This window comes from Callorhinus ursinus, unplaced genomic scaffold (assembly GCF_003265705.2).
Source record: "Callorhinus ursinus isolate GAN/ISIS: 27379988/994484 unplaced genomic scaffold, GSC_fseal_2.0 scaffold1, whole genome shotgun sequence".
Classification (NCBI taxonomy): Eukaryota; Metazoa; Chordata; class Mammalia; order Carnivora; family Otariidae; genus Callorhinus; species Callorhinus ursinus.
The window spans coordinates 119,429,289-119,454,639 of NW_027397063.1; the positions used below are offsets into that span (position 1 = coordinate 119,429,289).

At 40.8% G+C, this 25,351-nt stretch overlaps 1 long non-coding RNA gene across 1 annotated transcript in view; it reads left to right on the forward strand.

Moving 5' to 3' along the window:
• Positions 1 to 25,351, forward strand: part of LOC141374021 (uncharacterized) — a 71,680-nt gene that overhangs the window by 42,848 nt on the left and 3,481 nt on the right. The window contains exon 3 of the long non-coding RNA XR_012380568.1: positions 17,823 to 17,883. This is a non-coding gene — a long non-coding RNA (uncharacterized lncRNA). The remainder of the gene's footprint in view (positions 1 to 17,822; positions 17,884 to 25,351) is intronic.

Consider the following 25,351-nt stretch of genomic DNA (forward strand, 5'->3'; position numbering starts at 1 on the left):
CTACCCCCCACCACTCCAGCAACCCTCAGTTTGTTTCCTGAGATTAAGAATTCCTCATATCAGTGAGGTCATATGATACATGTCTTTCTCTGATTGACTTATTTCACTAAGCATAACACCCTCCAGTTCTATCCACGTCCTTGCAAATGGCAAGATCTCATTCCTTTTGATGGCTGCATAATATTCCATTGTGTATATATACCACTTCTTCTTTATCCATTCATCTGTCGATGCACATCTTGGCTCTTTCCACAGTTTGGCTATTGTGGACATTGCTGCTATAAACATTGGGGTGCACGTACCCCTTCGGATCCCTACATTTGTATCTTTGGGGTAGATACCCAGCAGTGCAATTGCTGGATCGTATGGTAGCTCTATTTTCAACTGTTTGAGGAACCTCCATACTGTTTTCCAGAGGGGTTGCACCAGCTTGCATTCCCACCAACAGTGTAGAGGGTTCCCCTTTCTCCACATCTCCTCCAACATCTGTCGTTTCCTGACTTGTTAATTTTAGCCATTCTGACGGGGGTGAGGTGGTATCTCACTGAGGTTTTGATTTGGATTTCCCTGATGCCGAGCGATATTGAGCACTTTTTCATGTGACTGTTGGCCATTTGGATGTCTTCTTTGGAAAAATGCCTGTTCATGTCTTCTGCCCATTTCTTGATTGGATTATTTGTTCTTTGGGTGTTGAGTTTTATAAGTTCTTTATAGATTTTGGAAACTAGCCCTTTATCTGATATGTCATTTGCAAATATTTTCTCCCATTCTGTCGGTTGTCTTTTGGTTTTGTGGACTGTTTCTTTTGCTGTGCAAAAGCTTTTTATCTTGATGAAATCCCAATAGTTCATTTTTGCCCTTGCTTCCCTTGCCTTTGGCGATGTTTCTAGGAAGAAGTTGCTGTGGCTGAGGTCGAAGAGGTTGCTGCCTGTGTTCTCCTTTAGGATTCGGATGGACTCCTGTCTCATGTTTAGGTCTTTCAACCATTTTGAGACTATTTTTGTGTGTGGTGTAAGGAAATGGTCCAGTTTCTTTCTTCTGCATGTGGCTGCCCAATTTTCCCAACACCATTTGTTGAAGAGACTGTCTCTTTTCCATGGGACATTCTTTCCTGCTTTGTCGAAGATGAGTTGACCATAGAGTTGAGGGTCCATTTCTGGACTCTCTATTCTGTTCCATTGATCTATGTGTCTGTTTTTGTGCCAGTACCATACTGTCTTGATGATGACAGCTTTGTAATAGAGCTGGAAGTCCGGAATTGTGATGCCGCCAGCTTTGCTTTTCTTTTTCAACATTCCTCTGGCTATTCGGGGTCTCTTCTGGTTCTATACAAATTTTAGGATTATTTGTTCCATTTCTTTGAAAAAGGTGGATGGTATTTTGATGGGGATTGCACTGAATGTGTAGATGGCTCTAGGTAGAACTGACATCTTCACAATGTTTGTTCTTCCAATCCATGAGCGTGGAACATTTTTCCATTTCTTTGTGTCTTCTTCAATTTCTTTCATGAGTATTTTATAGTTTTCTGAGTACAGATCCTTTGCCTCTTTGGTTAAATTTATTCCTAGGTATCTTATGGTTTGGGGTGCAATTGTAAATGGGATCAACTCCTTGATTTGTCTCTCTTCTGTCTTGTTCATGTATAGGAATGCCACTAATTTCTGTGCATTGATTTTATATCCTGCTACTTGACTGAATTCCTGTATGAGTTCTAGCAGTCTTGGGGTGGAGTCTTTTGGGTTTTCCACGTATAGTATCATATCATCTGCAAAGAGTGAGAGTTTGATTTCGTCTTTGCCGATTTGGATGCCTTTGATTTCTTTTTGTTTTCTGATTGCTGTGGCTAGGACTTCTAATACTATGTTGAATAGCAGTGGTGATAGTGGACATCCCTGCCGCGTTCCTGACCTTAGGGGAAAAGTTCTCAGCTTTTCTCCATTGAGAATGATATTCGCTGTAGGTTTTTCATAGATGGCTTTTATGATATTGAGGTATATACCCTCTATCCCTATACTCTGAAGAGTTTTGATCAAGAAAGAATGCTGTACTTTGTCAAATGCTTTTTCTGCATCTATTGAGAGGATCATATGGTTCTTGTTCTTTCTTTTGTTAATTTATTGTATCACGTTGATTGATTTGCGGATGTTGAACCAGCCTTGCAGCCCGGGGATAAATCCCACTTGGTCATGGTGAATAATCCTTTTAATGTACTGTTGGATCCTACTGGCTAGTATTTTGGTGAGAATTTTTGCATCCCTGTTCATCAAGGATATTGGTCTGTAATTCTCCTTTATGATGGGGTCTTTGTCTGGTTTTGGGATCAAGGTAATGGTGGCCTCATAAAACGAGTTTGGAAGTTTTCCTTCCATTTCTATTTTTTGGAACAGTTTTAGGAGAATAGGTGTTAATTCTTCTTTAAATGTCTGATAGAATTCCCCTGGGAAGCCATCTGGCCCTGGGCTCTTGTTTGTTGGGAGATTTTTGATGACTGCTTCAATTTCCTTAGTGGTTATAGGTCTGTTCAGGTTTTCTATTTCTTCCTGGTTCAGTTTTGGTAGTTGATACATCTCTAGGAATGCACCCATTTCTTCCAGGTTATCTAATTTGCTGGCATAGAGTTGCTCATAATATGTTCTTAGAATTGTTTGTATTTCTTTGGCGTTGGTTGTGATCTCTCCTCTTTCATTCATGATTTTGTTGATTTGGGTCATTTCTCTTTTCTTTTTGATAAGTCTGGCCAGGGGTTTATCCATCTTGTTAATTCTTTCAAAGAACCAGCTCCTAGTTTCGTTGATCTGTTCTACTGTTCTTTAGGTTTCTATTTCATTGACTTCTGCTCTGATCTTTATTATTTCTCTTCTCCTGCTGGGTTTAGGCTTTATTTGCTGTTCTTTCCAGCTCCTTTAGGTGTAGGGTTAGGTTGTGTATTTGAGACCTTTCTTGTTTCTTGAGAAAGGCTTGTATTGCTATATACTTTCCTCGCAGGACTGCCTTTGTTGTATCCCAAAGATTTTGAACAGTTGTGTTTTCATTTTCATTGGTTTCCATGAATTTTTTTTAATTCTTCTTTAATTTCCTGGTTGACCCATTCATTCTTTAGTAGGATGCTCTTTAGCCTCCATGTATTTGAGTTCTTTCTGATTTTCCTCTTGTGATTGAGTTCTAGTTTCAAAGCATTGTGGTTTGAAAATACGCAGGGAATAATCCCAATCTTTTGGTACTGGTTGAGACCTGATTTGTGACCTAGGATGTAATCAGTTCTGGAGAATGTTCCATGGGCACTAGAGAAGAAGGTGTATTCCGTTGCTTTGGGATGGAATGTTCTGAATATGTCTGTGAAGTTCATTTGATCCAATGTTTCATTTAAAGTCTTTATTTCCTTGTTGATCTTTTGCTTAGATGATCTGTCCATTTCAGTCAGGGGTGTGTTAAAGTCCCCCATTATTACTGTATTGTTGTCAATGTGTTTCTTTGCTTTTGTTATTCATTGCCTTATATAATTGGCTGCTCCCTCGTTAGGGGCATAGATATTTACAATTGTTAGATCTTCTTGTTGGATAGACCCTTTAAGTAGGATATAGTGTCCTTCTTCATCTCTTATTACAGTCTTTGTTTTAAAATCTAATTTGTCTGATATAAGGATTGCCACCCCAGCTTTCTTTTGGTGTCCATTAGCATGGTAAATGGTTTTCCACCCCCTCACTTTCAATCTGGGGGTGTCTTTGGGTCCAAAATGAGTCTCTTGCAGACAGCATATTGATGGGTCTTGTTTTTTAATCCAATCTGATAGCCTGTGTCTTTTGATTGGGGCATTTAGCCCATTTACATTCTGGGTAACTATTGAAAGGTATGAATTTAGTGCCATTGTATTGCCTGTAAGGTGACTGTTACTGTATATTGTCTCTGTTCCTTTCTGATCTATGCTGCTTGTAGGCTCTCTTTTTGCTTAGAGGACCCCTTTCAATATTTCTTGTAGTGCTGGTTTCCTGTTTGCAAATTCCTTTAGTTTTTGTTTCTCCTGGAAGCTTTTTATCTCTCCTTCTATTTTCAATGATAGCCTAGCTGGATATAGTATTCTTGGCTGCCTATTTTTCTTGTTTAGTGCTCTGAAGATATCATGCCAGTCCTTTCTGGCCTGCCAGGTCTCTGTGGATAGGTCTGTTGCCAATCTAATATTTCTACCATTGTAGGTTACATATCTCTTCTCCCGAGCTGCTTTCAAGATTTTCTCTTTGTCTCTGAGACTCGTAAATTTTACTATTAGATGTTGGGGTGTTGACCTGTTTTTACTGATTTTGAGAGGGGTTCTCTGTGCCTCCTGGATTTTGATGCCTGTTTCCTTCTCCACATTAGGGAAGTTCTCTGCTATTATTTGCTCCAATATACCTTTTGCCCCTCTCTCTCTTTCTTCTTCTTCTGGGATCCCAATCATTCTAATGTTGTTTCGTCTTATCGTATCACTTATCTCTCGAATTCTGCCCTCATGATCCTGTAGTTGTTTATCTCTCTTTTTCTCAGCCTCTTTATTTTCCATCATTTGGTCTTCTATACTGCTGATTCTTTCTTCTGCCTCATATATCCTAGCAGTTAGTGTCCCCATTTTTGATTGTACCTCATTAATAGCCTTTTTGATTTCAACTTGGTTAGATTTTAGTTCTTTTATTTCTCCAGAAAGGGTTTCTCTAATAACTTCCACACTTTTTTCAAGCCCAGCTAGTATCTTTAAAGTCATGATTCTGAACTCTAGGTCCGACATCATACTAATGTCAGTATTGAGTAGGTCCCTGGCAGACAGTACTACCTCTTGTTCTTTTTGCTGAGGTGATTTTTTTCATCTTGTCATTTTGTCCAGAGGAGAACAGATGAATGAAAGAACAGAATGCTAACAGGTTAACAACATCTCTAGCAAATATACTCTATACAAATCAGAAAAGACCTCAAACCAGGGGACAAGAAAGGGAAAGAAAGAAGAGAAAAAAAAAGAAAAAGAAAAAGATAAAAACAAACAAAAACAGAACAAAACAAAAAAAAACAGAATATGATCAAATATGATCAGGCTAGTGCATAGATCAGTGCCACACACTAGCTTTTGGGCATATTTTCGTCTGTTAGAAGAAAGTGCCTGCTAAAATTTTAAAGGAAGAAAGACTTATATATGTACAAAATAAGGGTTGATACAATGAAGGGATGGCAGATGACTGTAAAGATGAAAATTAGAAAAGGAATTAATAAGATAAGAAGTTGTTTTTAAAAAGAAAGAAGATTTAAAAAGAAAAAGAAAAAAAGGGGAGAGAATGTGATCAGGCGGGAGAATAGAACAAAGCCATACACTAATGATTTAGGGTATATTTTGATCTGTTAGAAGAAATTGTATGTCAAAATTTTAAAGAGAGAACAACTTATATATATATGCCAAAAATAAGGGTAACTACTATGAAGGGATAAAAGTATGACTCTAAAAATGAAAAATAAAAAATGTTTTTTTTAAAAAAGGGATTGATAAGATGTTGTTTGAAAAAGGAAAAAGAAAAATTAAAAAAAAAAAACAGTTAAAAAAATTAACTTTGAAAACCTAATGAATTATGGTAAAAAAGCCATGAATTCTATGTGCAGTATTCCCCTAGCGCTGGAGTTCTCCCGTTCTCCTTGATCGGTAAACTTGGTCCTGGCTTGCTGGCTGTTCATGCTGATCTTCTGGGGGAGGGGCCTGTTGCCATGGTTCTCAAATGTCTTTGCCGGAGGCGGAATTGCCCCGCCTTTGTGAGTCCGGGCTAAGCAAGCTGCTCGGGTTTGCTTTCAGGAGCTTTGGTTCCCTGCAAGCTCTCGGTACAGCTTTGGAGGACCAGGGTGAAAATGGTGGCCTCCCAATCTCTGCCCGGAGGAGCTGAGAACTCGGGGCTCCACTCCTCAGTGCACCCCCAGAGAAAAGCAGTCAATCACTCCTGTCTCCCCGGTCTCCGGCCGCACTCCGTGCTCACCCAGCCTGTGATTGAGCATTTCTATGTCTGGCACCCGACCCCGTGTCGAGTCTCCAAACCCAGCAGATCCCTGGGGTGCGCTCCCGTGCCGCTCCTCCCGGGGGAGGAAGGGGAGTCTCCCCAGCTCTGCCGCTTGTTGGGTCCCTGCTGGAGGCGCAGTGGCCCGACTGGGCCGTGGATCACAGTTTATGGCAACCCCGAGCTGAGAGCCCACGCCTCGGCTCCGTCTCTGCAGCCGGCTTCCCCGCTCCGATACCTGGGAGCTCTGCTGCACTCAGGCACCCCCGGTCTTTCTGTGACCCCAAGGGTCCTGAGACCACACTGTCCCACGAGGGTTCCACCCCCTGCTTAGCCACTGCAGCGACGTCCCTCAGCCGAGCCAACTTCTAAAAGTTCCGATTTTGTGCTCCGCGGCTCCACCACTCGCCAGAAGCGGCCAACGGAGGCCCCCTCCCCCGCCATCTATCCTCCCGAATATCGCCTCGGATTCACTTCTCCGCACGTCCTACCTTCCAGAAAGTGGTCGCTTTTCTGTTCAGAGTGTTGTTACTCTTCTTATCTTCGATCTCCTGTTGAGTTCGTAGGTGTTCAGAATGGTTTGATCCCTATTCAGCTGACTTCCTGAGACCAGACGAAATCCAGGTCTCCTACTCCTCCGCCATCTTGCTCCACCCCTCCTGATTCTTGATTTTGGCTCAGGTCATGATCTCAGGGTTGTGAGAATGAGTCCCGCATGGGGGTTTGTTCTGTGCGTGGAGACTGCTTAAGATTCTCTCTCTCTCCCTCTCCCCATATACCTCCTCTGCTCCCTCTATTGAAAAAAAGAAAGAAAGAAAATATAAAGTTACCCATATGGCTCACATTATATACCTAATGGATAGCACTGCCAGACTATAAGCTCCCTGTGTACAGGAACCATGTTTCCTCAGTAACTAGCACAGTGTTTGCTACATAGTAAGTACTTCAATAAATATGTGTAGATTGAATGTATGGAAGAAGGTGGAGGAGAGACAATGGCTATATAGGGAATAATTACATGGGGTCTTGTAATCGATAGAGATATAAAACCATTAGAGAGTTGGAAGGGACTGTAGAAGTCATATGTGTAGACCAAGTGCTCTGCCAGTGATGGAACACATCTTTAGGTGTCCTGATTGGTGGCATCCTGCCTTTGTAGGAAAATGTTTAGTAATTGGGAACACAGTGCCTCAAAAGGGCATCTGCCTCTAGCTGGGCCTTCATTTGCTCCAACAATCCTCACTGCATACTTGGGTGCATGTGCACATGTGTGCCAACATGCACATGCAGGCACACATGTGTGCATACACATGCATAACCCAGCAGCCGTCTACTTGAGGTGAGGAATAACTCCAGGTTCTACCTCTCTCCCTCTTCCCTGTTGGCTCTGCTCTTGGTCTCCTTCCGGGATCTCCCTCTTTGTCCAGCTTCCATGGGTTTGGTGATGTATTTGCATGGTTTTGGGGGATTTTGTATTCATTCTCTCCCAAAGCACTACTGCCCACTTCATGGCTCCCTCAGCTTCACATATCCCAACTCCCAAATAAGAGAAGGGCATAGCCTCATACTCAGACCAGGCTTTGTGGGTAAAGACCATAGGTTGGAGGCACCACCCAGAGCTTGTCCTGCCCAGACAGGGGACCTGGGATGGGAGCAGCATACCCTCTCATTGTGGGATGGCATCTATCTGTAAGAAAGCTTCCCTCTTTTGGAACTGAGTCTGTCTCCTGGAAACTTTCACCAGTTAGTCCATCTTCCTCTACCTCCTCTTCCTTCTTTTCATCATTGAATAGAAATAGCTAATATTTATTGAAAAATTCCATGAGCCATTGGCTCTGCTAAGCCTTTCACACCACTTATCTTATTTAACTCTCATAACTACCCTGTGAGGCAGGTAGTACTAACTCCATTATAAGATGAAAGAGCTAAGGCTTAGAGAAGTTAAGTTACCTGCCAAAGTTCATCCAGAAAGAATGGCAGAGCTGGGATCTGACCCAAGTTCAGTCTGATTCCAAAGCCCAAGCTACTAGCCATGTTGCTATATTGTTTTGCAATCAGTTAATTCTATATTCTACAGTCTGTTCCTGCTTTCAAGAGTTTGAAGACAGCACACCCCTCTTCCCTGGCCCAAACACCAATCATAATTATTTTTTCTTTTTTTCAGAGTGGTCACTTTTATTTTCTTCCACTTCTCTTCTGCTTCTGGCAACCCTGATGCTCCTGTTCCTCACATGTTAGCTTGGTGTTGGTCATGCTACCATTACAGAATTAGAGGAAGTGTTGGTGTATGAGAAAATAACATATAGCTCTTGAAAAAAAGGATTTTTACATATACTGTATTTTATTTGAGTTTTACAACAGCCTTGAGAGATAGTCTTCATATTTTCATATATTATGATAATAGCTGACAAGAAATTAAGTGATTTATCCAAGAGCATACGTGTGATAAATGAAAGAATTGAAACTTTAAAACTAGATCTTCCTATGCAGACTCCATCTTTCCCCCACTTAGATGCCCCCATACATGATGTTGGGGGTCTTTATGGGTATTGACGTATTAGCCCCCTGGGGCCTTGGTTTCATGAGTTCCTGCACCAGAGCCCCTTGGAAAGTCTATGAGACTACGTTGAAAGCCAGATTCCTTCTTTCAGAAATGTTACAAAGGTATTGACATCTATTTATAAAGATACAAGTTTTTTTAATTGAACTATAATTAACATGTAATATTATATTAGTTTCAGGTACAACATATTGATTTGGCAAGTCTATACATTACTCAGTCCTCCGCACAATGAATGTCGTCACCATCTGTACTCTACGATGTTATTACAGTATTATTGACTCTCTTCCCTGTGCTGTACTTTTCATGTCTGTGATGAAAATGCTTTTATAACTGGCAGTCTGTACCTCTTGATCTCCTTTATCTATTTTTCTTATACCCCACTCATCTCCCCTCTAGCAACCATTTTAAGAGTCATTATTCACCATAGCCAAGATGTAGAATCAACCCAGTGTCCATCAATTGATGAGTAGATAAAGAAGATGTGTGTAAATACAGTGAAATATTACTCAGCCATAAAAAGAATGAGATCTTGCCATTTGAAACAACATGGATGGACCTAGAGGGTATTATGCTAAGTGAAATCAGTCAGAGAAAGATAAATACCACATGATTTCATTTATATGTGACATCTCGGAAACAAAACAAATTAGCGAGACAAAACAGACTCTTCTTTAAAAAGGATTTTATTTATTTATTTGAGAGAGAGAGAGAGTGGGCATGAGCAGGGGAAAGAGCAGAGAGAGAGGGACAAGCAAACTTCACAGTGAGTGCTGAGCCCCATGCAGGGCTCAATCTCATGGCCCTGAGATCCATGACCTGAGCCAAAATCAAGAGTAGGATGCCTAATAAACTGAGCCACTTAGGCGCCCCAAGGCAAAACAGATTCATATAAAGATGTAAGTTTTTGAAAGAGTATTTGCATCTTTTCAGCAAGGCTTAATTTTGGTGGGAAAAAAGACAAGAGACTGAAGGGAACCATTACAAACACCTTGGTGAACCAAAACTTAAAGCCATGCAGGCTCCTGGTGGAGCACTTTATAAAGTACCTGGTGTGCAGCAGGACTTCAATAAGTATTCGTTGGAATGAGTGAGCTTACATAGATTTACAAAGGTGAAATAGAGCAGACTAACCTTCTTTCTCCATGTAAGGAGCAATCAGAGCCTAATAAACCAAGGTCACTTTTCAGTATTTAGGAATATTGAGTGTTTGATGACATCGCTGAGACTAGAGCTCAAATATAGTTTTCTGAGCCAGCCCTGGCTTTGGTCACCACCTTATACCCCCGGTAGAATGCCTTAGAAAGGTCCTTTTGGAGGGTTGGTAAATAGGTGCCATGGTAACCAGGTTCCAAGGTAACTAGACACAAGTGGGATGGTGGCAGTGTGCTGTAATCAGCATACTTCACCATTGCTTCCATGAACACAGCTGCCCTACCGTTCCCTGCGAAAGGACTGGGGCATGCCCAGCAGCTGACAGGTTTCAGACGGAAATGAAACAGTTCCATTAAAGGTTTCTGTAAAATCACCCCTGAATTACATTGTAGGCCCCTCTACTAAGCCTTCGGAGCTCTCTTTTATTAAAGCTCTCTGTCTTTAACACCGCTCACCCACTGTAGTCACAGTGCAGTTAAACTATGTAGCATTGCTTTGGCTATCAGATGAGTTTGCACAACTTAAGCTAGCTTGCTGCCCCTTTTGCCTCTGCCAATTTGCTGGGAAACAGTGGCACCATTTTTTTTTGTTTTTCCTGAATGGCAACATAAATGCAGATTGCCCTGCTATTACACCAGCTTAACAATAGTATGTATATATTGATAAAAATGATAATACTTTGTGGCTATAATCATTATCATGTTTTATCCACACATAAACTCTGGGAAGTACTTATTATCCCCATTTTCCAGATGAAGGTGAGAATGGAGTCTCAGAAAATGTGAATGTCTTATTCAAAATCATGCAGCTGGTAGTGAAGAGGCTGGGACTCAAAACGAGGTGTTTTCAACCTTCAAGCTGTGTCCTTGCTGCTCCACTGTATGACAGTGCAACCCCCTGCATGTTTTTCCAAACTTTTCTCTTGCTGCTCTTCCAGAACCATCCCCATCTGCTCTGTGACATTCCTGTTGAACTGTTTGCTGTTCTCCAAATATCATTCTGCTTTTCAATTTGCTGCTTTGTGTTTCATTCAGGAATCTCCCTTAGCTCTTTGCCTCCCTGGACAGTGTCTCCTCACCTGCAGAACCGAGGTAAAGCATTCCCTCCTCTGTGAGATATTCCTAGAACCTCTCTTCTTTATTAGAAAAGACTTGCTGTTTTCATGAAAAGCAGTTACCTGTTTCCCCATCCGACTCTCCACTAGGGTGTGAACGGATTAAGGGCAGGGCCTGGAGCTCTTTGCTTCTGTTTTTCCAGGACCCACTTCAGGGTCCAGAAGCAAGTAGAAACTTAATAAATGCCTTTTGAAATGAAAGGCCCACATGTACTTCTAATGGTTAAAATAATTCAATTTCATTTGATTTATGAATGTGTCATTCCTTTCTGAGGACTGACACATCCTTGCAGAGGATGAGCTGTTTGGCCTCTCCATGTGGTGAGGCATTCCGTGTGAGTGATTGAACAGCATTCCAATAGATCACGAAGGCACATTTTAATTGTCAGAATGAGAGTCCTCCTCCTCAATGGCCAAGATTATTGGTATTTATTGTTACTTCCCACTCTTTAGTCTTTGGTTGATAGCTCCTATTAGCATATTTTTCTATAAAATTTGTCTTAACAATTATTGTGTACTACAGGGTCCAGTTTACAGCCCTTATTACTTGGAGAAATTTGAAAAATGACTTGTTTTTGGCTCAAGAATGCTGGACACTGTGCAGTTTCTCATCTCTTTATAGTGATGCTAAAGATTAATTTATTTTCTCAGGAAAAACAATTTCTCTGTCATTGTGAATCCCACACTTTGTCCTTCTCATTGAAGATAATGGTCTGAGACAACACCACTTTTCCTAAATGACAATAAGAGAATTATAGGCAAGTTGCCACTGGGTTACTGCAGCTTTGTTTTGGCTAGAGTTTTCCGATTGCTCTTCCTTCATCTATAGTTAGAAACTTTTCCTTTGTTTTCAGTGAAGGGAGTATCTTTTAGACAACTACATGCTAAGAATTAGACTTAAATATCATGAAGTGAGTATCAGTGTCAGTATTTGTGGTAGACATCACAAGGCATTTCTCTTAGTCCTTGCCAGGAGAACCCCAAATTAATTCCCAAGAAGAATATATACAGCCTCAACAGAACACTTAACAATGAATGTAGTAACTGTATCATGGCTTTCTGGCTCTCCTTTGCTGGATAGTTCCTTTCTCTGCCTCTCTGGAAGCCAGGGATAGAACTTTGAGTGTTAGTGAGCCCAAGGGCAGGTTCTTAACTTGGCTACTCCTATCCCTCTTGCTTCTTGCATTGGAGCATTGAGGTGACAAAGCTAAGGTAAAAAACCCAAATTCTTAGAGCAGCAGAGGGAAGGACAGAAATTGCTAGATACTTGAGGACATATATGAGCTGCTGAACCAGCCGTAGACTCCTACCTCTTGGCTTGTTAAGTAAACCAGAAATGTCCTTAAAGTTTGAGCTGCTGTCTGTTAGACTTGTTATCACTGTAGTCGTTTGTTGCCAGGGATGGATATAGTATAGTGCGGATGGTCCTTCTACTACTCTAGCCGTCAGGACTTTACCCAGTGCCCAGACCTGTCTCTGCCCAGATTATGAGCTACCCCTCAGAAATATATTGGTTTTTTTCCTCTGGTGAAGCATGAGCTAGCTACCCATTTCTTTGTAACTTCAGCTTGCATTAATCTGCATTTAATCTGTGTTCTTTTCTCTGCCATCTAACATCTTCTCAGCATTTGTATTAATATTTCCAGGCAACAGCAGGTAGTAGGTGAACTGACTCCTATCGCAGCAATTATAATGAATACTTTGCTTTACTGTTTTGATTGTATGACTGTCTCTTTGGTCTAGACCAGTGCTATCCAGTAGAAATATAATGAGAGCCTCAGACATAATTTCAAGTCTTCTAAAAGGAAAAAGTACATGCATGTTATAACATTAACAATAATATCTTATGCCATGTAGTGGTTAGAGTGAAGTGTTATTCTCCCAAAACAATAAAGTATGTTTAATGGAAAAAAATGTTGGCATTGCTTTAGTTTTAAAATTGAAATGAATTAAAATTAATTTATTGCACTGGCCACATTTCAAGTGCTCAGTTGCCTTATGTAACTACTCTCGTGGATAGCTCAGGCCAATGCTGTAAAGCCCTTGCAGGAAGGAACTATGTTCTCTGCAGCTCTCTTCTTAGTTATTGGTTCTTCCTGGAACCCTTCCTGGGTCTCCTAACCTGGCTTAAGTGCCCTTTTACAGGCTCCTATAGTCCTCTATGCTGATTTGTCTGGCAGTGTGTGCACACCCCTGTATTGCAATTACTTATTTACTTGTCCGTAGGTTCCTTACAGGTGAGGGCTGTTTCTAGTTCAGTTATATGTCATGTGCTTAGTAAAGGGCCAGGCATATTGTAGCATTCATTAAAAATGTACTGCTTTCTTTCTTGAACTGTAAGATTCACCAAAAATGTTGTTTTTGGAGCCTTTATCAGAACAAGAGTTCCTTGAGGGTAAGGATCATGACTTATTCATCTCTGTACCCTCTTCACCTAGCCTAACGTTCAGCACGTAGTAGGTGTTCCATAAATGTTTGTTGAATGACTACGGAACCCAGCCACAACCCCAGGCTTTGCAGCCCTTCTGCCCTTAGAGCTGAGGATGGCAGGTGTTATAGGCAGCCTTACTCTTTGAAACTTGTAGTCACCATCTGAAGGCCTGTGTCAGATTCTCTGAGCTGGAGTCTGCCCTGCTTCCTCAGTCTGGCTGGTGCTGGGCCTGTCTTGGGCTTATAAGGCTCACTCTGCCTTCCTCAACAACTGGCTGTATGACCAGAGGCAATGGCCCCACTGGCTCTCTGAGCCCAGCCTCCCTCTGGAATGCTTCATCTTGGATAATGCTTTACTTTGATTTTTACATGGTTATGGTCTCCTGGGATAGACTGATTTCTGGCCTACAATCATGCTTGCCTAGTCTTGGGATTTCCTCTTCTGCCTACCAGACTAGATTTCCCCTCAAGTTGACTTCAATTCAGTTGTTTGGATTGTGCAGTGACAGGGAACACCTCTAGGGGGCAACATTCACTTGCAATCACCCTAGATATGAAGAGTTATTTTGACAACATTCCAGCAGATGGCAATAAAGTGTTTTGAGTAAGGGGTGCATTTTTCTGGTTTGCACAAAGCTCCCAAATCCACTAGTATCTGAGCTGCCAGTGGGATGTGCCTGCAAATCTAGCAGGAGAGTCTAGTTGTAGTTTCTTGCCCCTCTCCTCTCACCCTTAACCTTCTAGTTAGTCTTACCAGGCCAGGTATAGAGAAGCCATGCTAAATAGGAAAACCTCATGCTTAGGGAATGAGATACATTTCCTTATAACTATGTCTTGTTGCCAGCATCACAGGGTGGTGCAGCCACATGCACCACCCCTAAGGCTTGCCTCAGTTCTTGCACTCTGGTCTCATTCCCTTGTTTTCTGTAATTGATCTGTTGACAACACCTGTACTGTATCATGAGTCTGCTTAAGGTTCTTAAATGGCGCTCCATTTTTCTTATGGGCACCAGTGGAACATGGCCCTGGAGATTGGAGCCACGGTCTTGGAGCCTTGGAGGAATATTCTATGCAGGATATATATGTTTTTTTAATTTAAAAAGAAAGCCATTTAAGACCATTAAAAGGAAAGGACAAAGAAACAGAAGGGAGCTATTTAGTGGTTCCAAGAGAAGGAAAGTGTTAAAATGCTTGTGATGCTAATTTTCCTTTTAGTCCTAATTGTCTGGACTGGTGGAATCATCCTTAACTGTGAGCGATTTATACAGCTATGAGCATCTCCATGTGTGAGTCCATCGGGAGGAATGCAGCCCTCTGATTATGGACTTTATCATGCTGCATTTCAGAGCACATTTGGGAAGGAGAATCTACAACCATAGTCCTACAGGGCTAAATGCCATTGCCTCAAGCCAGTAGGTTCTAAGGAAGAGTATATCACAACATGCAGCGTTCCCTCAGTTTTGTCTTGTTTCAGAGCTAACTTTATCCCAGAGTCTCCTTGTCCTCCAGTTTTCCTGAAAATATATTCCTGCTTAGGAGAGCAGAACCAGTAATTCTCTTGTTTGGTTCTTCTAAGGTTGGACTATTCTTTGGAATATTCCAGATTATTTCTTGGTGGTTTGTGAGCCAACTTGATATCAGGGTAAGAGGTCACCCCGCACTGCCTAGCGAAGTGCTCACTGATCTGGCACAGTGAAGATTTGCTCAACTTTCTTTCCAGAAGCTATGTAACAGATATGCCTAAGATTAAGAGGAAACAATTTCATTCTGAGACATCACTGGGGATACATAATAGAACTGGATTGGGGGAAAACTGAGTTCTAGCATTGGTCCTACATTTTCAAGTAGTTATGTAGCTTTGGGAAACACCCTTTTTGGATACTTCTTGTCTTACATTAAAAATGCAAGATTTGAAAGAGGGGAAGTTTCCAGAACTCCCTGACTTTGGGTGCTGTATAACTTGACAGGCAATTGCCAATGCAAATACTGAACCCCTAAGAGCAAGAGTACCAAATGCCTAGCACTTTGCAGCCACATTACCCATAATCAATCCCACTAGTCTTTCCTATTTAGCCTGAGTGTGGTCTCAGAATCTTTCTCAACACAATGTCCGAGGGGGCCATTACGAGTCATGAAGTTGGAAGGTTCAAGATGGAATCTTCTTGCTGTTCCAGACTGAGATTTCAAGGTTTCACATCTCTCATGGCATTGGAGTTTCCATTTTCCTAGCAGCAACTAAAGCTAGTTAGTTGTTCATGATGACAGGCATCTTAACAGACTCTCTAGGATAAACTCCCATTCCCAACTTGTGGCATACATCAAAGAAAAGGGTCTGAATGTGAAAATAAATGAAATGAAATAAGCAGCAGCAGTAAAGACAGAGGCTGTATCAATATTAAGGAATGACATTTGATTTGTGTTATATTAAGTAGGAGAGAGAGAGAATTAAAAAAAAAAAAGATTCCAAAACTAGTTTGGCAAAGCATCCTCACATCTCAGAACAGGGGGAAGAAATCCCTTTGCCTAATCCATTTGGTTAATAATGTGTTAACAATTCTGTATGGCTGATTTGAAAACTGAAAGCTTTTTGTTTGCCTTGGTGTAAACTGATGGACGGTATAGACCATAGTCTATGTTCCCCAGGGACAAGAACCATGTGTTCAAGGTCTTACATTCTATATACTTTTATGTTAATCCCTTGAGTCTTATTTAGATCCAGTATTGTATCGTTGGGCCAGAATTTATTTCATGCTATTAGTTTTCAGTAGTGGTTCTCAGACTTTATAGGTAATAGAACATCCAGGAGCTTACAAAAAAATGCAATTCGTTGGGCCCTGTCTCCAGAGAGTCTGACTTAATAGATGTGAGGTAGTGCTTAGCAATATTTGTTATCAAGTCCCAGATAGTCCTTAGATGACAATTTGTAAAATAGTTATCAATGTATAGTAAAGTAGTTCTTTCCTGAGCTTAAAACCAGACATTGATGGCTTCCATTTTTCATGTAAGTGAACCTCATGGTGCCATAATTTAATTCTGTGATGCTCAGTTTGTATCATACCTTAAAGAATAAATTGAAGAAGACATAGAGAATAGCAGTGGTTCTTGGGTATGAAAACCCCCTAATGACAAAATATTTATATATCCATGTGATAATATTGAACTTTTGGTATCTACTGATAGAAAACATACACCAATCATGAGAAAATACTATTCATTAATTAACACCTTAAAGGCATTTATAGTTCATCAATAGCATCTATGCACAATCAAAAGTATTTGTGTACATGTGTGTGAAAGATACTGTTTATTTAATTTATGTACAGTAGACTGGGAAACCCTAGGAAGGAATTCCATCAGCTAAACCATGTGTCTCCCATCGTGCCTTAAGTGTTCTTGACATAGAAATTGGAATTACTGGGAATAGGGAAGGGCCTAGCAAGACTTGAGCTTTAATTCCACAAAGGACACACACTGACTGAATTATGTAGCTACTTAATCCATATGTCTTCATTTCCTCATCTGTAAAATGACGATGGCTAATATATTCCTAATGGGACTCCTGTAAAGATCGAATTATGTAATATATGCACCGTTCTGGCCTGACCTAGACAACCAGTGCTTGTTTTCTTTTTTCCTTTACAAGAATTAGTGAAGGGACTCTTTAAGACTACAGCCACAGGAGAATCTGAAGCTTTATACTTTCCCCTTTGATTCAGCTTGAACGTCCCAGAGGCTTTCTTTCTCTGTGTGAGATGGTTTTGAGGAACTTCCCAATTGGGGCTATGCTGATGCTTCTTTTGTGGCTGTAGTTGACCAAGAGTCTATAAATAAGGCATAGAATGAGAGTGGGCTCCTGCAAAGTTACAAGTGTCTGACATTATTTTTCTTCATTAAAAAGACTCTCAGCACTCAAGGAATCATACAGAACAAACGCCAGCCCCATTCCCTTCCATTTGGAGAGGGACACAAGGAGCATCACCCATAATTAGTGTGTTTTTGTTCCTAATGTTCCCATGTCAAGTCTACAGATGGAGCCAAGGTTATTACATCCACTTGGAACATTGTTTTTTGTCCCTCGTCAGGAGATAGCAGGAGGAAGTTTGTGTTTCTCTCTTCTGCAACTATTCTAAAATCTGACACTGCAAACACTTGGGCTCGAGGTTTAATTTAAATATCTATGGTATAAAATTACCAGTGTTCACACCCCTTAGCATTTTCCTGACAAATTAATTGCCAATACAATTTTCAGCAGCAGGTGTGTGTGGAGGGTGGTGGGGTTGCGGGTTCAGTTTACAGGAGGTAATTACGGGTGCCCTTGGCCAGGAAAGAGCAGATATGATATTAAGGGAGCCAATGTTTTGGGTAAGCAGCACCTGCTCCTTTGCCTGCTCCACAGACCCATGGATCTAGGAAACACATATAATTTGGAGGATTTAGGGTGTCACACATTTAGTACATGTAATTTAATCTTTTAAACACAGGGTGATCTGTGACTGCCATGGGCTCTCTGAAATCACACTGGGTGTTACCATTACCTGGTTCTTGGATCATTGTTCCATTTTTTCAGCATTTCAAGTCTTCAGAACAGCAGGATCAAGAAGACAAACAGCAAAAGGCCTAAGGCAGAGGTAAATAGGCTACAAAGAAATTCTTTATTTCAGCTGGGTCTTGAATTTCGGGGCACTTTTGTTGACATATCTGAAAGTAACTGGTCTCCTCTGAAGGAGGTGGGAAAACATTGAGCTGGGATGAAGCATCTGACCTTTTCAGAAATAGCCTCTGCTCATTCAAAGTCTTCATTGAAAAACCGTTTCCCTGAAATACACATCTTTAGACAAGACGCCTAAGTTCCCTTTGCAGCCTGTCTCTCTCCACAGTTGTAATTCTTTAGTGTCAGAGGCATTTGCTGTTGGAGTTGTTTTCATTTTCATTATGTTTCACTGTCACAGCAACAACAGCAAAAACAAGTGAACAACAAAAGCCAGCAAAAATCCCAAGCTGGGGTGAGGAAGGGGTGGAGGTAGTAAAGGCTGGAAGAGATATAAACCCTTAAACATCCTCCTAAAATATTTTCAAGTGTTTAAAATATTAGCACTTTATAGATTTCTTTTCATCTCAAAGATAGTTTTGGAAATAAAAGGTTATAACCTTGTGTGACAACAAACAAACAACAACAACCACAACCAAGTAACAAAAACCAAGAGAAGCACGTACATTTGATTCCATTAAGTCTTGTTCTCAATTTTTCTCTCTGATGCCAGTTGCTTTTAAAAATATTAAAGATCCAATGAGAATGAGATAATATTTCTGGCATTCTAGTTTCTAGAATAATGGAATCGGAGAGAAAGGAAAGAGGCCGTTTGTTGGCTAAGGTTAGTGGACAAGGGTTTCAGTTGTGTTATTTATTTATTTATTTTTTATTTTTATTAACATATAATGTATTATTTGTTTCAGAGGTACAGGTCTGTGATTCAACAGTCTTACACAATTCACAGCGTTTACCATAGCACATACCCTCCCCAAAGTCCATCACTCAGCCACCCCATCCCTCCCACCCCCAACACTCCAGCAACCCTCAGTTTGTTTCCTGAGATTAAGAGCCTCTTATGGTTTGTCTCCCTCTCTGGTTTCGTCTTGTTTCATTTTTCCCTCCCTCCCTTATGATCCTCTGTCTTGTTTCTCAAACTCCTCATATCAGTGAGATCATCAGTGAGATAATTGTCTTTCTCTGATTGACTTATCTTGCTTAGCATAATACCCTCTAGTTCCATCCATGTCATTGCAAATGGCAAGATTATTTTTGATGGCTGCATAATATTCCATTGTGTGTGTGTGTGTGTGTGTGTATGTGTGTGTGTGTGTGTGTGTGTGTGTATACCACATCTTCATCCATTCATCTGTGGATGGACATCTTGGCTCCTTCCATAGTTTGGCTATTGTGGACATTGCTGCTATAAACATTGGGGTGCACGTGCCCCTTTGAATCACTACATTTTTATCTTTGGGGCATATACCCAGTAGTGCAATTGCTGGGTCATAGGGTAGCTCTATTTTCAACTTTTTGAGGAACCTCCATACTGTTTTCCAGAGTGGCTGCACCAGCTTGCAATCCCACCAACATTGTAGGAAGGGTCCTCTTTCTCTGCATCCTCGCCAACATCTGTCATTTCCTGACTTGTTAATTTTAGCCATTCTGACTGGTGTGAGGTGGTATCTCATGGTTTTGATTTGGATTTCCCTGAGGCCAAGTGATGTTGAGCACTTTTTAATGTGTCTGTTGGCCATTTGTATATCTTCTTTGCAAAAATGTCTGTTCATGTCTTCTGCCCATTTCTTGATTGGATTATTTGTTATTTGGGTGTTGAGTTTGATAACTTCTTTATGGATTTTGGATACTAGCCCTTTATCTGATATGTCATTTGCAAATATCTTCTCCCATTCTGTCGGTTGTCTTTTGGTTTTGTTGACTGTTTCCTTTGCTGTGCAAAAGCTTTTTATCTTGATGAAGTCCAAATAGTTCATTTTTTGCCCTTGCTTCCCTTGTCTTTGGTGATGTGTCTAGGAAGAAGTTGCTGTGGCTGAGGTCGAAGAGGTTGCTGCCTGTGTTCTCCTCTAGCATTCTGATGGACTCCTGTCTCACATTTAGGTCTTTTATCCATTTGAGTCTATATTTGTGTGTGGTGTAAGGAAATGGCCCAGTTTCATTCTTCTGCATGTGGCTGTCCAATTTTCCCAACACCATTTGTTGAAGAGTCTGTCTTTTTTCCATTGGACATTCTTTCCTGCTTTGTCGAAGATGAGTTGACCATAGAGTTGAGGGTCCCTTTCTGGGTTCTCTGTTCTGTTCCATTGATCTATGTGTCTGTTTTTGTGCCAGTACCATACTGTCTTGATGATGACAGCTTTGTAATAGAGCTGGAAGTCCAGAATTGTGATGCTGCCAGCTTTGCTTTTCTTTTTCAACATTCCTTTGGCTATTCGGGGTCTTTTCTGGTTCCATACAAATTTTAGGATTGTTGGTTCCATTTCTTTGAAAAAAGTGGATGGTATTTTGATAAAGATTGCTTTAAATATGTAGATTGCTCTGGGTGGCATAGACATTTTCACAATATTTGTTCTTCCAATCCATGAACATGGAATGTTTTTCCATTTCTTTGTATCTTCCTTAATTTCTTTCATTAGTAATCTATAGTTTTCTGAGTACAGATTCATGGCTCTTTGGTTAGATTTATTCCTAGGTATCTTATGGTTTTGGATGCAGTTGTAAATGGGATCGATTCCTTAATTTCTCTTTCTTCTGTCTCATTATTAGTGTATAGAAATGCCACTGATTTCTGTGCATTGATTTTATATCCTGCCACTTTACTGAATTCCTGTATGAGTTCTAACAATTTTGGAGTGGAGTCTTTTGGGTTTTCCACATAAAGTATCATATCATCTGCAAAGAGTGAGAGTTTGACTTCTTCTTTGCCGATTTGGATGTTTTTTATTCTTTTTGTTGTCTGATTGCTGTGGCTAGGACTTCTAATACTATGTTGAATAACAACAGTGATAGTGGACATCCCTGCCATGTTCCTGACCTTAGAGAAAAAGCTCTCAGTTTTTCCCCATGAGAATGATACTCACTGTGGGTTTTTCATAGATGGCTTTTATGATACTGACGTATGTACCCTCTATGCCTACACTCTGAAGAGTTTTCATCAAGAAAGGATGCTGTACTTTGTCAAATGCTTTTTCTGCCTCTATTGAGAGGATCATATGGTTCTTGTTCTTTCTTTTGTTAATGTATTGTATCATGTTGATTGATTTGCGGATGTTGAACCAACCTTGCAGCCCAGGAATAAAACCCACTTGGTCATGGTGAATAATCCTTTTAATGTACTGTTGGATCCTACTGGCTAGTATTTTGGTGAGAAATTTTGCATCCCTGTTCATCAGGGATATTGGTCTGTAATTCTCCTTTTTGATGGGGTCTGTGTCTGGTTTGGGGATCAAGGTAATGGTGGCCTCATAAAACGAGTTTGGAAGTTTTCCTTCCATTTCTATTTTTTGGAACAGTTTCAGAAGAATAGGTATTAATTCTTCTTGAAATGTTTGGTAGAATTCCCCTGGGAAGCCATCTGGCCCTGGGCTCTTGTTTGTTGGGAGATTTTTGATTACTGCTTCAATTTCCTTGCTGGTTATGGGTCTGTTCAGGTTTTCTATTTCTTCCTGGTTCAGTTTTGGTAGTTTATACGTCTCTAGGAACGCATCCATTTCTTACAGATTATCTAATTTGCTAGCATATAGTTGCGCATAACATGTTCTTATAAGTTTGTATTTGTTGGTGTTGGTTGTGATCGCTCCTCTTTCATTCATGATTTTATTTATTTGGGTCATTTCTCTTTCCTTTTTGATAAGTCTGGCCAGGGGCTTTTCAATCTTCTTAATTCTTTCAAAGAACCAGCTCCTAGTTTGGTTGATATATTCTATGGTTCTTTTAGTTTCTATTTCATTGATTTCTTCTCTGATCTTTATTATTTCTCTTCTCCTGCTGGGTTTAGGCTTGATTTGCTGTTTTTTCTCCAGCTCCTTTAGGTGTAGGGTTAGGTTGTGTATTTGAGACCTTTCTTGTTTCTTGAGAAAGGCTTGTATTGCTATATACTTTCCTCTTAGGACTGCCTTTGCTGCATCCCAAAGATTTTGAAGAGTTGTTTTTTTCATTTTCATTGGTTTCCATGAATTTTTTTAATTCTTCTTTAATTTCCTGGTTGACCCATTCATTCTTTAGTAGGATGCTCTTTAGCCTCCATGTATTTGAGTTCTTTCTGACTTTCCTCTTGTGATTGAGTTCTAGTTTCAAAGCACTGTGGTCCAAAAATATGCAGGGAATGATCCCAATCTTTTGGCACTAGTTGAGACCTGATTTGTGACCTAGGATGTGATCTATTCTAGAGAATGTTCCATGGGCACTAGAGAAGAATGTGTATTCTGTTGCTTTGGGATGGAATGTTCTGAATATATCTGTGAAGACCATCTGGTCCAGTGTGTCATTTAATGCCTTTATTTCCTTGTTGATCTTTTGCTTAGATGATCTGTCCATTTCAGTGAGGGCGGTGTTAAAGTCCCCTACTATTATTGTGTTGTTGTCAATGTGTTTCTTTGATTTTGTTATTAATTGGCTTATGTAATTGCTGCTCCCATATTAGGGGCATAGATATTTACAATTGTTAGATCTTCTTATTGGATAGACACTTTAGGTATGATATAGTGTCCTTCCTCATCTCTTATTATATTGTCTTTGGTTTAAAATCTAATTTGTTTGATATAAGGATTGCCACTCCAGCTTTCTTTTGGTGTCCATTAGCATGGTAAATGGTTTTCCACCCCATCACTTTAAATCTGGAGGTGTGTTTGGGTCTAAAATGAGTCTCTTGCAGACAGCATCATATCAATGGGTATTGTTTTTTAATCCAATCAGATACCCTGTGTCTTTTGATTGGGGCATTTAGCCCATTTACATTCAGGGTAACTATTGAAAGATATGAATTTGGTGCCATTTTATTGCCTGTAAGGTGATTATTACTGTATATCGTCTCTGTTCCTTTCTGGCATATGTTACTTTTAGGCTCTCTCTTTGCTTAGAGGACCCCTTTCAATATTTCTTGTAGGGCTGGTTTCCTGTTTGCAAATTCCTTTAGTTTTTGTTTGTCCTGGAAGCTTTTTATCTCTCCTTCTATTTTCAATGACAGCCTAGCTGGATATAGTATTCTTGCCTGCATATTTTTCTCGTTTAGTGCTCTGAAGATATCATGCCAGTCCTTTCTGGCCTGCCAGGTCTCTGTGGATAGGTCTGTTGCCTATCTAATGTTTCTACCATTGTAGGTTACATATCTCTTCTCCCGAGCTGCTTTCAGGATTTTCTCTTTGTCTCTGAGACTCGTAAGTTTTACTATTAGATGTCGGGGTGTTGACCTATTTTTATTGATTTTGAGAGGGGTTCTCTGTGCCTCCTGGATTTTGATGCCTGTTTCCTTCCCCACATTAGGGAAGTTCTCTGCTATAATTTGCTCCAATATATCTTCTGCCCCTCTCTCTTTCTTCTTCTTCTGGGATTCCAATTATTCTAATAGAAAAGAAAAGAATATGATTGGGCTGGTGAATAGAACAGAGCCACACACTAGATTTTGGGTGTATTTTGGTCTGTTAGAAGAAACTGCCTCCCAAATTTTTAAAGAAAGATTTATGTATATACAAAAATAAGGGTAAATACAATGAAGGGATAGAATATGACCATAAAGATGAAAATTAAAAAAGATTTTTAAAAAGGAATTGATAAGATAAAAAGTGGGTTGAAAAAAGAAAGAAGAAAAATTAAAAACAAAAACACAAACAAAAAAAAAAAAGGAGAGAATGTGATCAGGCGGGAGACCAGAACAAAGCCATACACTAGAGATTTAGGGTGTATTTTAGTCTGTTAGAGGAAACTGTATCCCAAAATTTTAAAGAGAGAAAAACTTACATATATACAAAAAATAAGGTTAACTACAATGAAGGGATAGAATATGACTCTAAAAATGAAAATTAAAAAAGATTTTTAAAAAAGGAATTGATAAGATGTTGGTTGAAAAAGGGAGAAAGAAAAAGAAAGAAAAAGGGAAAAAGAAAAATAAAAAAATAGAAAAAGAAAATTAAAAAAAATTAACTTTGAGAGACTAAAGAATCATGGTGAAAAAGCCATGGATTCTATGTGCAGTATTCCCCTAGTTCTGGAGTTCTCCCGTTCTCACTGATCGGTAAACTTGGTCTTGGCTTGCTGGCTGTTCTTGCTGATCTTCTGGGGGAGGGGCCTGTTGCCGTGGTTCCCAAATGTCTTTTCTGGAGGTGGAATTGCCCTGCCCTTGCTGGTCCTGGCTAAGGAATCTGCTCAGGTTTGCTCTCGGGAGCTTTTGTTCCCTGCAAGCTTTCCGTACAGCTTTGGAGGATGAGAGTGAAAACAGCGGCCTCCCAATCTCCACCCTAGAGGAGCTGAGAACTCGGGGCCCCACTCCTCAGTGCGCCCCCAGAGAAAAGCAGTCAATCACTCCTGTCTCCCTGGTCTCCGGCTGCACTCCGTGCTCACCCGGCCTGTGACCAGGAGTTTCTATCTCTGGCTCATGACCCCGTGTGGAGTCTCCAAACCCAGCAGATCCCTGTGGTGCCCTCCCGCACCACTCCCCCCGGGGGAGGAAGGGGAGTCTCCCTGGATCTGCCACTCGTTGGGTCCCTGCTGGAGGAGCAGTGGCCCGACTGGGCCGCAGATCACGGTTTATGGCAACCCCGAGCTGAGAGCCCACTCTTCAGCTCCGTCTCTGCAGCCAGCTTCCCTGCTTCGATACCTGGGAGCTCTGCTGCACTCAGGCACCCCAGGTCTTTCTGTGACCCCGAGGGTCCTGAGACCACACTGTCCCAGCAAGGGTTCCACCCTCCCTCCCCTGCTTAGCCATTGGAGTGACGTCCCTCAGCGGAGCCGACTTCTAAAAGTTCCGATTTTATGCTCCACTGCCTTGGATTCACTTCTCCACGCGTCCTACCTTCCAGAAAGTGGTCACTTTTCTGTTCAGAGAGTTGCTGCTATTCTTTTCTTCGATCTCCTCTTGGGTTTGTAGGTGTTCTGATGGTTTGATAGCTATCTAGCTGAATTCCTGGGACCAGACAAAATTTAGGTCTCCTACTCCTCTGCCAAGTTTCCCTGCCTCTCACTTGTATTCTTGAGGAATTTGGATCTCATCCAAAATTCATCAACCATCTTGGCTACCAGGCTTCTGCCATGTTTCCTGGGAGGCAGGCCCACTTTCAGAACTCTTACCGGTGTTTGAAGATCCCAGAGTTGGGCAGGACCATCTATTCTAATCTTTCATTTTACAGAGGCCCACTGATGGTCAAGGGACTTATCAAAGATTGTCAGGTAATTTAGTAATTGAGCTAGGGCTAGAACCTGGATGTGACTGTCTTTAAAGTAGCAACAAACAAATGTCATGGGGCCATAATCAATTACTTTACATGGAAATGGCCTTGAATTCTTAATTTGAAAATCAGCTTTACTCTACATAATTTACAGATTATGATGCTTTTGAT